Here is a 16,931-nt window from a genome sequence, read left to right as displayed (position 1 = left end):
GAAAGAAACTTCCCCATGCCATGACTATTGTTTATTACAAAGCTACCGAATATATTTAATACTGTATATTAACAATAAAAATTATGCTATATGCCCCTAGGTTATTTTTCAAATTTTTATATGCAGTTAATCAACACATGTATCTTTCAATTGTCTTTTCTTTCTTTAAAAAGTTAACAAGAAGGCTACTACCAGAAAGAATTAAGATATGTTAATTATGCAATGTATTGGAACAAGGTTTTTTAAACAGGCCATTTCTTTCCTTTTCTATTAGGGGTGGGACTGGGTGAGGTTGGTAATTATAGGGCTTAGTGAATAGCCACTTGATATCTTGGAAATCAAAGGAAAGGGCCACTGGAGAGAGGCTGAACTTAGCTGTTGGAGGATTTTTATCTCTCTAAATGAGTGCTACTGACAGGAACCATATGTGTTACATACCATAGCTGAGGAAGAGAACATGGGTGGTTTTCCAAGGAGCTGTGACCTGCCTGCATATGCATGTCTATCTGGGAGCTCATGTACAAATCTGATGTATTTATGAGTATTCAATAAACACTTAGAGCCACATGTAAGTCTGAGGGCTATGTGTTTCTCTCATTTGAATGTTTATATGTGAATATTCAGGTTGATTTTGCCTTAGAATTAAAATCAATCTTTGTATTTTGCGGTGTTTCTCACTACACAAAAAAATCCATGAAAGTGTAAGGCTCCCTTTGAAATGACAGAAGAAAGATTCATTAGCTCCTAATTAAGCTTGTATTTAGCCCACTTGAAAATAAGAAACAGCTTAAGCAGGGCTGATGATCACTGAAAACATTTCACTTAAGTGAATGAGTTTACTTCATATTGTAGTGTCAGAGCTCTTGAATGGCAGATATTTTCCCAGGAAAAGCAGATGGAAGAGTCATTTTAATTCATGTTTTTGTGGCATATCTTTTTCCATTTATTATTTTGTTTTTTCCATTTATTATTTATATGTGGCATTTACTTTTAATCTACCTCTATCATTATGTGTGAAGTGAGTTTCTTGTAGAAAGCATATAGTGGAGGGACATGAAGTTTTTAAAACTTCATTCTGATAATCTCTGTTTTTTGAATGATGTGTGTAGACCATTTATATTTAATGTAATTATTGATATATTTAGATTTAGGTCTATCATTTATTTTTTATTATCTTTTTTTGGTTTTGGGGTTTTTTTAAAAAGATTTTTTTGATGTGGACCATTTTTAAAGTCTTTATTGAATTTGTCACAATATTGATTCTGTTTTATGTTTTGGCCCTTTGGCCGCAAGCCATGTGGGATCCTAGCTCCCTGACCAGGGATTGAACCTGCACCCCCTCCATTGGAAGGCAAAGTCTCAACCACTGGACCACCAGGGAAGTCCCTATTATCTGTTTTTAATTCATCTATTTCCCCTTTCCTGTCTTCTTTTGGATTATTTGAACCATTTTTTAGTATCCCATCTTAATTTATTGTGTTTTTAACTATATCTCTTTGTATACGTTTTTAGTGGTTACTCTAAGGATTGCAGTATATACACTTAACTTTTCATAATCTTCTTGGACTCAATACTTTACCATTTCAAGTGGAAAGTAGAAAACTTACCACCATATTGATCCTTTTCTATTCCCCCACTAGATGTTATAGTTGTCATATATTACATCTACACACATTGAAAAGTCTATCAGACAATGCTATAATTTTTCCTTTCAACCATCAAACTTTTTTTTTTTTTTTTTTTGTGGTACGCGGGCCTCTCACTGTTGTGGCCTCTCCCATTGTGGAGCACAGGCTCCAGACGCGCAGGCTCAGTGGCCCCATGGCTCACAGGCCCAGCCACTCCGCGGCATGTGGGATCTTCCCGGTCCGGGGCACAAACCTGTGTCCCCTGCATCGGCAGGCAGACTCTCAACCACTGCGCCACCAGGGAAGCCCTATCATCAAACGTTTTTTAAAGAACTCAAGAGGAGAATAGTCTATTATATTCACCCAGATATGCATCATTTCTGTTGTATCTCATTCTTGATGTTGCAAGTTTCCTTCTAATATCATTTCCCTTCTTTCTGAAAAACGTCCTTTAGCAATAAATTATCTTAGTTTACCTTCATCTAAGAATGTTTATTTCACCTTCATCCTAAAGGATATTTTCTCTAGATACAGAATTCTGTGTTGACAGTTCTTTTCTTTCAGCACTTGAAAACTATTGTTCCACTTCCCACTTGTCTCCATGATTTTTAATGAGAAAGCTGCAGTAATTAGAATCCTTATTCTCCTATAGATAATATGCTGTCTTTCTCTGTTTACTTTCAAGATTTTTTCTTTGCTTTGAGTTTTCAGCAGTTTGATTATGATGTATCTAGGCATGGATCTCTGAGTTTGTCCTTTGGGGAATTCACTGTGTTTTTATTTTTTTCACTGAGTTTCTTGAATCTTTAGGTTTATATCTTTCACCAACTTTGGGAAGTTTTCAGTCATTATTTCTGCAATTCTTGTTGTTGTTGTTTTTATTTTTTAATTTTTAAAATAATTTTTATTGGAGTACAGTTGATTTACAATGTTGTGTTAGTTTGTGCTATATAGCAAGGGTGAATCTGTTATATGTATACATGTATCCACTCTTTTTTAGATTCTTTTCCCACATAGGCCATTATAGAGTATTGAGTAGTGTTCCCTGTGCTATACAGTAGGTTCTCATTAGTTATCTATTTTATGTTGTTGCTGTTTTTAGTACCACACTCTTTAGCCTCTTCTTCTGAGATTCAATTGGCATAAATATTAAGCCTTTTATTATTTTCCCACTGATACCTACGTCTCTGTTAATTTTTTCAATCTTATTTTCTCTTTGTTGTTGGGTTTGCATAATTTCTATTGACCAAATTTACATTCACAGACTCTTTCCTTTGTCATCTCCATTCTGGTATTGAGCCCATCCAGTGAGTTTTTTATTTCAGCTGCTGTATTTTTAGTGCTAAAATTTTCTTTGGGTTCTTTTTTAAATTTTCTGGTTTTCTTCTGAGACTTTCTATTTTTCTAATTGCTTTAAGAGAGTTTGTCATTGCTTGTTTAAACATTTAAATAATGCCTGCTTTAAATTCTCTTAGATAATGTGAATGTGTTATTTTGACATTTGTTGACTGTCTTTTCCCATGGGAATTGAATTTTCCTGGTTCTTCCGATGGTAAGTAATTTTAGATTACATCCTGAAAATTTTGAATATTATATTATGAGACTGGGTCTTGTTTAAAACCTATAGAAAATATTGGTATTTTTGTTTCAGCAGGCAATTAGCCCAATTATGTTCAGGTTGCAAGTTCCAACTTGCTTTTTCTGGATTATGGTCCCCATCACATTTCAGTTTCGAAGGCCCAATGCTATTTAGATCTGTCTCATGTGTGCACCAGCCAGTGGTAAGTCTGAGACCTGGATGGGAGTCTATCTATTCACTTTTCAAAGTCTTGTATATGCTGATTAGGATGAGATCCATTTATGTGCAACTCTTAGTGTCTTGGAGTCAATAAATAACTTTACTTGGCTGCAATCATGAACTCCTCCCTTTCCACAAACTCCCTAGTGCTTTCTGGCTTCCTGGGACCCGCTCTTTTGAGGCCCTCAGTCAGAAATGTAGGCTCTGCCATGTACTTTTGCAGCTGTGCCTGCCTCCAGGACCATGCAACAGGGAAAAACTAATGGTAAACTCACAGCAGTTCAGTGGTACTTTGAGGTTTGTTCTTCTTCTCCAATTTGCTATTTATTATTTACTTTTCAGCATCCTCAGATAACTACTCCACACATTCTGTCCAGTTTTTATAGCTGCATTCAGAGAGAGAGTAGGGAGGAGTCTATTTTCTCCATCTTACCCATAACCTAAATCTTGACAGTGACATTTTTAAATGACACATTTTATTACAGTAAACTTGTCAATTAAATTTTCAGGTGTAGTGTCAATAATTGAGGACGTTCAATTTAAAAGGAAGTTTTCAGACATTTAAGTCTTAAATCCCCTAATGTTTTAAAGAATGGCATGCTTAGGTAATGACCTGGGAAATAGCTATGACAAAATCAATAGAGTGTCATATGACAAGATAGGCATGAGAACATAGATTCATTCATATGTCTGCATAAGATACATATGCAACCCTAAAATTTGCTCGTTCTGATTTTGGTGGCTTGTCTACATGGTGTTTCCATAATGTATCATAATACAGTATCATAACGTGGGGTACTTTTAGTTCACAAATAATTTTTTCATTTTTGTTTGTGCATATGTGTGCACATGGACATACACATATAAACAGAGCTTTATTCTCAAAAATAATCTGTTTGCAACTGGATTTCCCTAGAACAGTGGTTCTCAAGCTTGAATATGTTCCACCCGAAGAGTTTTTGATTCAGTATTTCTGGGATGAGGTCCAAGAATTCGCATTTCTAACAAGACAGTGCCAGATGATGCCATTGCTGCTGGTTTCAGGAGCACTCTTTGAGAACTGCTACCATAAAGAGATGAACAGAACACACCATAACTTTATGTGGCCCATCAACAGTGATGAATTGACGATTTAATTGCAGCTTGTGACTTCCTATTAACTTTGTGAGATTTACCAAGAATAAATTCATTTTGGCCTTGAGTTGACTTCTTGTCACAATGACTCAAAATTTTCAGTGTTGATGAAAACTTAAATATTTCAGTCATTTCAATTGCTGTTATAAATAAATATACATGCAAATGCATACGTAGTCTATTTATAATATTAATATTGCGAATTGAACTGAGAATCACTCATTCAATCAAATCCATTATTTGGTTTATCCAAGTCAAAAACTTTAAAAAATTAATTACCTTAATTGCTACTCATACAAACTTAAGTTTAACTCACTTTTAATCTAGAGCTGGAGTTGGCTTATGGGCCAAATCTGCCCCATGGCCTGTTTTTGTATGGCCAGTAAGTTAAGAATGGCTTTTACATTTTTAAAATGTCATTTAAATAAAGAGGAAGAAGAAGAATATACCATAAAAAACTGTATACAGCCCACAAAATCTAGAATGTTTGACCCGCTACAGAGAAAGTTTACACACTCTGATCTAGAGCACTGTCTGGGTTAATTCAAGGTAGTGCGTCAAGGGATGGTACAGTGGAGTGATTAAAAACGTAGTTTTTGTTGTCAGATTGCCCTCGTTCAAATCCTGCCTCTACTAACCACTTTATGCAGCCTTGTACCAGTTAACACAGTATTTCTGTGCATCAGTGTCCACATCTACAAAATGCAGATGATGAAAGGACTTAACTCATAGGGCTATTGTTGATTTAACGACTTTATACATATAAAGCCCTTAAAATAGCATCTGGCACATACATGGTCAGCACAAGATAGATAATACCTACTATTATCTACTTGACAGAATACTGTGCAAACATTAAAAGCGATATTTATTCTAAGTATTCATAAAAACATATGTAAATGTCTCCATTTAATATTAAGTGAAAAAAGCAAAGCACAAAATGTCCTGCAACAATTTGTAGAAGAAGTAAATCATAATAAGTATGCACTGGGAAAAACAAAACAGGAAGGAAATACTCCAACTTACTAGCAGTGCTCCCAACTTTTTACCCCACTTATTAGCAATGAGACTATGAATGGTTTTCCTCTTTCTACTTTTCTGTGTTTCCCAGTTTTTCTAAAATGCACTATGAATCTCAGCTTAATGGCTGTACCTCAGAAGCAGCTTATGCCCCTGCCAAGGTGCTTATCCTCAAGATAAGATAATGAGGCTGCAGCGTCACTATAATTCTGCCAGTATTTATTTTGGTCTTTGTAAGTCAGGCTGTTCACATTCTTTGTACATAGTTGTATTTAATTAGGACTTAGAGTTAGCCATAAAATGTGCATTAATTATCTGTTATTTCATAAATGATGGCCAAAATAACAACCCTTGATAGGAACAGTTTGGGGGTAAGCACCATTTGGTCTGTTCATCTTCCAAGACTCTCTGCCCCAAGCAAGAGATTTCTATTTGTTATCTCCTTTTATCCTGGAGAATTACTAATCCTTCACTACCATATTAAGTACCAATTAAGCAGAGATTTGTCATTCTTGCTCGAGAACATTGAGCTGGGCTGTGGCTGCATATTTCACAGACTTATGACAGAAATTATTTTAATTAGACTGCTGCTAGCAGCATTTAAAATAGTCTGTATGGCCAGAGAGAGGAAGAATGACTCCTCAGTCAGATAATTTACTTATTTTTCTTTTTCACTCACCATAAATCTTAGGATTGCGGTTATTAAGGCTTTGGAGGGGGAAGGGGATAGTCAGGGAAAGAACTTAGCTTAACTTTATCTTACTTTAAATACCAGGAAGAAAAATCTCCCACAGCTTTACTGAAAAAGACACTCTTAAAAGAAAAATGTGTTCAAGCAAAAACTGACACCAACAGGATATTTTTTACATTAAACATGTTAAACAGTAAAGCGTGTTTAAACAATAAAAAGGATCCATGCACCTTTCCTATATAACTAAAGTGGTTGTAACCTTTCCTGTTCATCTTTGTAATGCCCCCAAAATGAAGTCATTATTTGGTAATTATTAGGTTAATCTGACACTGAAAAGCCAACTAAATAAGTAACAACTAAACTGATCTCCACATTTAGTAGACCTTAATTAACACAAACATAAAGTTTTACAATTTTAAAAGAATAATTTTATTTTATGAACCTCTAAGATGAGAAATTTGATGAGTATATTTTTTCCTCTCTCAAAAAATTTCAAATAAGGATTTCTCCTCCCACCCCACCCCCAAATTTTGATCAATACTCAGTTAATTGGAATATTAGTCAGAATGTCTTATTTCTAAACATTCTGATTTGATTAATCAGATCAAACATATTTGAGTACATATCCTGAAAATATGCTATAATTTTTAACCATAAAGATGTATATTTTTCCTTTGTGTTCCTCACTCACACATATGGTCCAATCTTCCCTCCATCAAGCAGCCACAACCCCATCATTTTATCTTCAATTGGAGTTTTAATGCTTATGGCTTATTTGACAGGTTTCCACATGAAAGCCAACTCGCATTCAAAATACAGGATGAATCCAAAGATTGTATGTATCACAGGTTCTTGAAGAACAAGTTAAATTCTGTATGCCCACCATTTATCATTGAAAATAAAAAACATACGTATCACATGATCCAATTTTAATGGAAAGATTAAAAGAATAGATAGAGCTGCATTGGATGTAATGCCACAAGATAGTTGCCCATGGACACCCCAAAACCTCAGTAAGTCATGAATGGGCTTACAAGTTCCCTTCAGTCTGGCTGGCTACTACACTATTTTCACTAGTCCTTAAAAAAAGTGTCTTTTAAAAGAGAAGACTTGAAAACATGATTGCATTTCTTAATGGAGAGCTTTAGAAATGGTAGCCTATGTAACTCTGTTGGAGAACTCAAAGATGACTAGAAGTGAATGGAAAGGGTTAGGGAAGAAGGGATTGTGGCCACACCCACTGGAGCACTGCAGATCGTTACTCTTGTCAGCCTGTGATGGTTCCATGAGCTGTGTCTGCGACTGATGCAGTGAGAAGATGGGCATGTGGCCATAGAGAGATGATGAGGGAAGTGAAACCTGGGCTCTTCCTTGGAACAATTATTGGCTAGGAATTAACAGTAATTGGTATGGTAATTAAGTCAGTCTTTTTTTTTACTTCCTGACTCTTCCAAGCCAAATTCTTAAAGTTTTATTTTCTTTCAAGTAACTTTGAATGGTGTTCATTCCATACAACGTACGACAATTTTAGTGTTACAAATATGGCAAAATTACATTAGTTAACATAGAAGTTCCAAATGTGTGCTTGTAAGTTCATTTGTTGGTAATACCCAGTGAAGGAAGGGTATGAACTTGCAGTCCCAAGATGAACTTCTGACATGGTTTAAACCCAGCCATTCTCTTCTCCATGCTGATATATGTTTTTTTTTTTTAACACCTTTATTGGAGTATAATTGCTTTACAATGGTGTGTTAGTTTCTGCTGTATAACAAAGTGAATCAGCTATACATATACATATATCCCCATATCCCCTCCCTCTTGCATCTCCCTCCCACTCTCCCTATCCCACCCCTCTAGGTGGTCACAAAGCACGGAGCTGATCTCCCTGTGCTATGTAGCTGCTTCCCACTAGCTATCTTTTTTACGTTTGGTACTGTATATATGTCCATGCCACTCTCTCACTTCGTCCCAGCTTACCCTTCCCCCTCCCCAGGTCCTCAGGTCCATTCTCTACATCTGCGTTTTTATTCCTGTCCTGCCCCTAGGTTCTTCAGAACCATTTTTTTTTTAGATTCCGTATATATGTGTTAGTATACAGTATTTGTTTTTCTTTTTCTGACTTACTTCACTCTGTATGTCAAACTCTAGGTCCATCCACCTCACTACAAATAACTCAATTTCATTTCTTTTTATGGCTGAGTAATATTCCATTGTCTATATGTGCCACATCTTCTTTATCTGTTCATCTGTCGATGGACACTTAGGTTGCTTCCATGTCCTGGCTATTGTGAATACTGCTGCAATGAACATGATATATGTTTTTATCTGGTGTCTTCTTCTAAAACAGACCAATTCTATCTGTACTGAGGTGGTCATATTTCTTGATGATCTACCCAACTGTATAGGAAACAACTTAGCAACTGCAGCATCTCACCCTCTGTTCCAGCACTTAGTTTCATCATGTGTAGAGTCACATGAGCCTTGAAACTAAAGAACCAACCATAGATGGTAAAAAACATTTTCTCTGGTGCATTATCACCAAAAAGTCAGGAACGAACCATTAGGTTTCTCCTGAATTAATATCAGGTTAATAGCATCTAAATGTTGAGGTTGAGCCTCTAGGCTAGTGGTTCTCAAAGTGTGGCTCCTAAACAGCAGCATCAGCATCAACTGGAAACTTGTTAGAACCACACATTCTTAGCCTTCGCCCCACACCTGGTGAACCAGGAACCCCGGGGGGGATTGGGCCCAGCAAACCATCACTTTATAAGCCCTTCAGGTGATTCTGATGTTAAAACCTGAGCCCCTTTGCTATGGCCCGCCTGGACTACACATTGGGATGATGTGGGAGCTTTAAAAATTCCTGATGCCTGTACCACTAGAGCTTCTGATTTAATTGATCTGGATGTGGCCCTGGAATCTGTATTTTATAAAAGCTCTTTGGGTGATTCAAATATGCAGTGAGGGTTGAAAATCACTATAATAGACCAGACAAACATGTCTCCTGTTTCATCCATCTCTTGGCAACACCCATCTACCACCTAGGCACATATCTCTCCACAAGTTGGAAAACTACTTTGTCCTTCTGAATTACCCTTCCTGTCAAAGTTTCATTCCCTATCTATAAGCAATGTTTGTTTTTTCTCAGCACTTTCACATTGTGTTAGCCCTTTGGCTTTAAAAAAAGTTTATTGTTTCTGTCGTAATCATACACTTAGTATCTTTAAGATTCTCAGTGCTTTTGTGGTTCTCAACTGTAAGGGATTAATAATGTTCCATTAATGATTACCAAATGCCTCAAAACAAAGTACAGACATGCCAGACAGAACTTTTCCTGTCATCTATTGGTGGCAGGCATATTGACCCACTTCTGCTTTGAAGGATCATTTTGTTCTCATCTCTAAAATTTTCCATTTGACAAGTTACTTTTCATGATTCACTTCTACATTTTCATTGGAAATTAAATTTAGGCAGAACTACCATACATTTAGGCGGATCTACCCACACAGACCAATTCTCACCATAAAGCAACCCCCCCCAACTCATTTGGTACTTATACCAACATCACACTTATTCATTGATCTATTTAGCAGATATTCATTGAGAAGGTACCATGCACTGAATTAAATATTTAAGTACAGTACTGTATTACTCACGTCACTAACTAGTTTGACAGATATTGGAAAACAGCTACCCATTATATAAGCCAGTCTGGTGGAAATTGCATCGAGGAAGAGTTGCCCATAAGTCTCTTACTACTTAGTGATGTTAGTATGTGGTGTTGGCCCCCAAGAGAGTGGCAATATAGGGGGGCACAGCCTGAAGGTACCTTGTGGTTTTCAGTGCCATAAAACTGGGCATATAGCCTCTGATATATAGTCCCAACTCAATTCATCAGATATTTATTGAAAATCTACCAAATAATAATTAAGCATCTTCTGTGCAGAAGACATGATACCTTTTCCAAGTTGTCATAGGAAAGAGCTGTTACTGATGCTTTACTACAGACAGGCATTAGTGGTCCCATCGAGGTCTGAGCTAAAGCATTCCAGTTTCCTGGGTAGCCACACCTGCTTGACCATGCCTGGATTATTTGATGGGGGTAGGGTGCTGAGTTCCCTGTGAATAAATGCATTGTCTATTATATCCAGGTTGCACTCTGTGTGGAATAAAGAAATGGAGACTTTTTTTTTATGAAAGGAGTTATTCACTTACTAATGGTCCAATGAGATTTGGGGAATGTCTGCTTTCTGACTCCTTTCTGGTGGAAAGTCGAGAAAATGTATGTGGGAAGATTACAGTTTGAATTAATATTCGGACTCACTTCAGCACCCTGACACCCCTCCACCCAGAACCCACTGGTTGTTCAGCAAAGAGGGTACCTCGGCCCTCTTGGGAGGTTAGGATCCACTCAGTGGTTTTGACCCATTTCTCAGCTTTTGGAGGTTACAACAGCTTGTGTTTGGTGTCCAGAGTTTCCAGCCCCCTCCGACCCCCCCAAAACACTGAGCAAGTAATACAACTTGAATGTGGGGCGTGTGGCCAACGCTGAGCTGGGGAGGGAGGGGTGGAGTCATGGGGATGTGGCCAGGAGGAAATAAGAGCAAATTCCTCCAAAACGATCTGACAGGAAATGACAGAGTGTCAGGCTCCCACCACCCTGCTCGGCCTCCACTCGCAGAGGGAGCCTCCAAGAGGGAGAAGTCCTTCCTAATCACAGAGCAGTGCCAGAACGCAGTAGGTGAGGATGATGAAATAATAAAGCATTTCCCGTGTGTGTTTTTTATTAGGGCTGTTTTGTTTTTCTTCCAAGTGCTGGGGAAACAGAACAGAAGCCCCGCTTCCAGCGGCATCACAGCGGCCGCCTCCCATGAGAATAGTAGCTGCGCAAATAGGAGGAGAGCTCTCGGTGGAACTGGTTCTAACACCTTCGTAATGGAAATAATGATTTGTAAAGCCCTCTTTATACCCTTTGCTACATAATTAGTAGCCCAAAGAGAAAAAGATTAAAAACGCTGTTCCTACTCTCCCAGCATTTTTGAAAATTGGGCAAAACATTAGATGTTCCATTCTGAGAGCCAAACAGCGTAGAGGTCTCTGTATGGACCTGCCTTGGCTGGTCTGGCTGGCCCTGGAATCACTCAACACTTTATTACAAAGAAATTAACTGGCTTAATGTCAATTAGGGAGAATTTTTTAGCAGACATACCCAGTGGGACCTCCCTCTCACCCAATTTGGTAGTTTTTGTAAGAAAATATTGAAATACCCTTAATCCAAGCTAACTTAATGTTAGATACCACAAGCTGTGTCAGCCTCCTTTATGGCATGTGTGTTAGTGTGTGTGTGTGTGTGTGTGTGTGTGTGTGTGTGTATTCAGGGCTAGGGCTGAGCATCAATTTTTACCCATCTCTCAGAGAAGATAATTAAGAGGATACTCAAAAGGAGGATGGCTGGAAAATTCTCTCCAGCCCTAAGAAATAACCAATCCAAAATGCCTGTTGTTAAATGGGTCATAAAAGCCCTGGGAAATCAATATTTGACTTTCTGTTTCAGGAATGGTGGCTGCTACATGCAGTTTTAGATCAATCTGCGATCATGATGGTGCCCCGAGACCCAAATAATTCCTGCGTTAACTCTGGACACTCTGAAGGTGGAAACCTCACTTATCTTTTTATAAGTAATTGCCCCCCCCCATTCCATCCCAGCCCATGTAAAATAAACCGTGGGATAAATAAAATAAGGAATCATTTTATTAAAGATCTAGGAGAAGTGCTCAGGTGACCTGAAAATGTAATTAAACCTCTAAATAAGCAGATTACTGGCTGAAAATGAGATTGATAGATGAACCCCTTCAGCTAAAAAGGATTGCTTAATGGACTGAGCAACAACCTTGGACTCTCTCCACCTTGGAATCGCAGGTCCAGAATTGGGCAGGCTCCACGCCACCACTTCCCCTCCTAAGACAAATGAAGCTCCACGAGGCTGCCGTGAGGGGAGCCCAGAGGTGAGAGCCCTGGCTGCATATGGTTGCACAGATGTGCGACCCACCTCGTAAAAATAGCCGAAGATGCCCAGAGCACTGTTTCTGGGGGCTCCTCCTGGCTTACCATCCAAAAGGCCTGAGGAGCTTGCTAGTCTCAAAAGGTTAAATTTATTTCTGGCTTTTTGAAAAGAAGATATTAATGGCAAATGAAGAGCTGAAAGTGAAGTTTAAAGCCTCAGTCGGACAAAATAAGCTAAAATAATGAAAAATTACCTCCTATAATTGTACTCCTACCATAGGGACAGAGAGAGAGAGAGAGAGAGAGAGAGAGAGAGAGAGAGAATTCTTTCTTCCTCATTTGCAAGCAGGACAAACTTTCTAACTCTGAGCATCTTAACCTTTTATCCTGAAGGTGGTCTTGGTGTGAAGTTTTGGTAGCATAAATTTTGTCCCCAATTCTATGAAGTTGACATATTCCAAGTTTAAATATTTGGAACATTTTAGATTTATGATCTTGGTTTTCTGTTTTGTTTAACTTATAAACAAATTAAATGAGCCATTCCTCGTAGCACTTTGTGACACTTCTAGAAATTGGCAATGTCAAAACATAATGTCTTTCCTTGAAAGTGATAGGAGTTCTGTAACCTACGTGATCCATGCAATTTATCATTAGGTAGAAGCAGCAGCCCTGACTCTGGAGCAGATGGACCAAATTGCAGCTATTTGCTGCTACTGGTCATCTAAGCCTCTTTGCCCTCAGGACTAAAGATCAGTCCTTAAGCTGACATCTCATTGGTAAACTCACTCCCAGTGTGACTGGGTCCACAACATTTACTGTCAACCCAAAGAAGATAGCCTAATGGATACCCCTTGATGAAATCTAATTTTCCAACCTAGTTCTGCAGAACAAAGCATCACTGTCTCTCGAACTGTGAAAGGTAGAATTCTGTCCTCTTCTCACTTTTGGAAGAAGGCAAGGGTAGAGTCCTTGTCCCTATCTAAATCCATGAAAGACACATCCTGGAGGTCATGACCACTCATGGAGTTTATCTAGTGAATAAACTGCAGTTTACTTCTTGGTGATGATACATATGAAAAAAATAAATCTAAGACATGCAGGCCATTTTATAGTCACGGACCCAACCTGGAAGAGAGCAAAGGATTACTTTGATTCTAATGTCAATTTAGCCATTTTATAGTCACGGACCCAACCTGGAAGAGAGCAAAGGATTACTTTGATTCTAATGTCAATTTATCCAGAGTTCATCATCAGTTAGATTAGTATTTCCCAGAGCACCCCAATCTCTCTTTTTTTTTTGAAGATGTTGGGGGTAGGAGTTTATTAATTTATTTATTTTTGCTATGTTGGGTCTTCATTGCTGTGCGAGGGCTTTCTCTAGTTGTGGCAAGCGGGGGCCTCTCACTATCGCGGCCTCTCTTGTTGCGGAGCAAAGGCTCCAGACGCGCAGGCTCAGTAGTTGTGGCTCACGGGCCTAGTTGCTCCGCGGCATGTGGGATCCTCCCAGACCAGGGCTCGAACCCGTGTCCCCTGCATTAGCAGGCAGACTCTCAACCACTGCACCACCAGGGAAGCCCCCAATCTCTTTTGATTGGAGTAATTCACCCCTTCATTTGGCTCCCCAGATACCCATTTATCATTTTGGTTCTACGTTCTTTATCTTATTTCATTATGAACTCTGGGAGAATGACTTTGTTCTAGAATCAACTTAAGAATGATCAAATTCCAGATTGGGTACAGGAGTCTGTGGTCTTAACTTCAATAAGTATCCCAGACCATCTATGGAATGTACCCTTCTCCCTGATATTTGTCTCGATGTAGACCCAGCAGGGCTGGGGGATAAAGTTAACCTAAAAAAAAAAAAGACCTGCAGAGACCAAGAACTGGACAAATGAGAGTCTGTGGTTTCCTATGAATTCATTTCGTTGCCAGTCAAAATGAAGCCCTTAAAGTGAAGAGCCTGTCTAAATGCTGCAGAGATCTTTTGCAATATTACTTAGTTATTATCAAATGCACGTAATCATAGAAAATAGGCCAGAGACAAGTAAGATCTGGAAAAAGAGTGATTCCTTGTATCTTCATTTTCTTAATTTTTTTTCCTTCTTTTTGTTTTTTTTTTGGCCACGCTGTGTGGCTTGTGGGATCTTAGCTCCCTGACCAGGGATTGAACCCGGGCCCTTGGCAGTGAAAGCACAGAGTCCTAATCACTGGACCATGAGGAAACCCCCCCCTTAATCTTATTTCTTAAAATTTAGCAAATAATGAACTCAATATCGTGAGCATGTGAACAGCTTGGCATTTTGGCACTTAAAATTATATGCTGTTCTCTTACAGGGGTGTTCACACATGGAGTAGTGTGTGTGAAAGGGTGCAGCTTGACTCAGAGTTTAGTTGAGATCTTTGTGCCTATGACATAAGGCTTATGTGTTGACTAGATTGACTTTTCAAGTGCCTGAGAGGTGATAGAGTATAGCAGTCCAGCCCACAGACCCTGGAGCTGGACGGCCTAGGCCTGAGTCCCAGCTATACTGCTTACTAGCTGGTGTATCCTTGGAAAGGTATGTAACCTTTCTGTGCCTCAGTTTTTTCATCTGTTAAAGAGGATTAATAATAGTGTTACCTCATAAAATTGTCAGGATTAAAAGAGTTAATGTAGGGCTTCCCTGGTGGCGCAGTGGTTGAGAGTCCGCCTGCCAGTGCAGGGGACACGGGTTCGTGCCCTGGTCCGGGAAGATCCCACATGCCGTGGAGTGGCTGGGCCCGTGAGCCACGGCCGCTGAGCCTGCGCGTCCGGAGCCTGTGCTCCGCAACGGGAGAGGCCACAGCTGTGAGAGGCCCGCAAAAGAGTTAACGTAGATCATGAGCTGAGCTTGTTATTTGGCAAATAGGAAGTGTGTTTATGTAAGCATCAGCTGTTACTATCACCATCTCAATCTGCTAGGCTCCGTTCTCCAAAGCTAAGCCCTCCTGTAGGTGGAGTTCAGGAGAGGTCCTCTCCAGCAACCATGGTTATGATAGCACCAAGTGAGACTTCTGAACATTCCTCTTGACATGAATTATCTGCCCACAGTCCCTTCCTCTTAGTAGCAGCTCAGTTCAGCTTCTGAAAAGTTCTCAGTTCTTCCCTAACTGGCTAAGAACCTCTCACCTTCTCCCCACTCTCTGCTCTTTTGCTTTTCTGAGGAAAGCTTCATGTTCACACATATGCAGAGCCAGTAAGCCTCTCAGTTTCTCCAGGTCTGCATCTCTACTTATCATCCCACCATATCCATTACTCCTGGTACAAGAGGATCCTCCTTGGGAGGCAGGAGAGGATAAAGACCGTGAATAATTATACTTTTAATATTTTTATCTCTATCAGAGTAAATAACTTTCTAAAATACATGAATATGATCCTATGAAGCTTTCTAATCTGAAAGTGATGTCGAGAGTCTGGTCATTGGCATATATTGCTGTGGCAAATTTATTTTTTCAAAATATACTGTTTGCTGTCAAGCCCACTGGCAGCATGATAAAATCATTACTTTATTATTATTTGTTGTTTTTAAATTACTATAGCAATCTACAATTAAGAAACTTACCAAAGCCTACATTTCTCTTTTCCTGAACCATCAGAAGGGATTGAAATTAATTTCAAATCATTTCTTAAAAAGAACATTCAGGTTTTCCCTGGTGGCGCAGTGGTTGAGAGTCCGCCTGCCGATGCAGGGGACACGGGTTCATGCCCCGGTCCAGGAAGATTCCACATGCCGCGGAGCGGCTGGGCCCGTGAGCCATGGCCGCTGAGCCTGCGCGTCTGGAGCCTCCCGTGCTCCGCAACGGGAGAGGCCACAACAGTGAGAGGCCGCGTATTGCAAAAAAAAAAAAACATTCAGTGTTTCCTTGTTATTCACTACTTGGTCGATAAAGACAAATTCTATTTTGAAATATTATGTGACATTACTTGGTACTATTTTCCTATAAAGAAAAAAAGTGCACCTATTTTTCTGTTTAATGGACTAAGATAACTGAAAGCTACAGCACTCAATACATCTTGTGGCTTTTATGATATTGTCCAATTTTTGCATGATTCATAATTTACAACTCAAATGGAGAAGGCAAGGGTGGGCATGCATGGAAACTGCAAATCTGTTGGGTAGTACTTTTGAGTGTGGAGGCTTGATAATAATTGAGATGAGAGGTTGCAAGCTCTTCTCCAAGTGTGCATCAAACTGGCAGCAAAGACAAGTTTGCTCCACCTCCATCACTACTGAAGAGGAAAAGCCTACAAAAGACTCTAAGGCTGGCAGAGTTGGCATTTGCTGCCCTCTCCCCACTGCTTCCTTTTAATTCCCACCCTTCTCTAAATGGCAGCCCGGAATCCTGTCTCCCATCTCTTCCCTGGCCCCTTTTCTCATAATGGCTGTGATGTCTAGCCACCACCAAATATTTCTTCTCTCCCTTTCACAGTGCCCTGAGAAATGACTGCCCAGTGTCTACATTTCCCAGCCCCACTTGCATCTGGGCAGAGCCATGGACTAGTTCTTACCAATGATCTGTTTGCAGTAGGCGTGTCTATTCTTGGACAGAGTGTTTAAGAAGCTTTCTTCAACTGAAATCAGAGGACTTGAGCTTTTAGGATGCTAGAGCCACAATATAGAAGGAGTCTGGTTCACTG

Source organism: Monodon monoceros, unplaced genomic scaffold (genome assembly GCF_005190385.1).
Source record: "Monodon monoceros isolate NGI ecotype Baffin Bay Population unplaced genomic scaffold, NGI_Narwhal_1 Super_Scaffold_16, whole genome shotgun sequence".
Taxonomy (NCBI): domain Eukaryota; kingdom Metazoa; phylum Chordata; class Mammalia; order Artiodactyla; family Monodontidae; genus Monodon; species Monodon monoceros.
Note: the sequence above shows the minus strand (reverse complement) of the source record.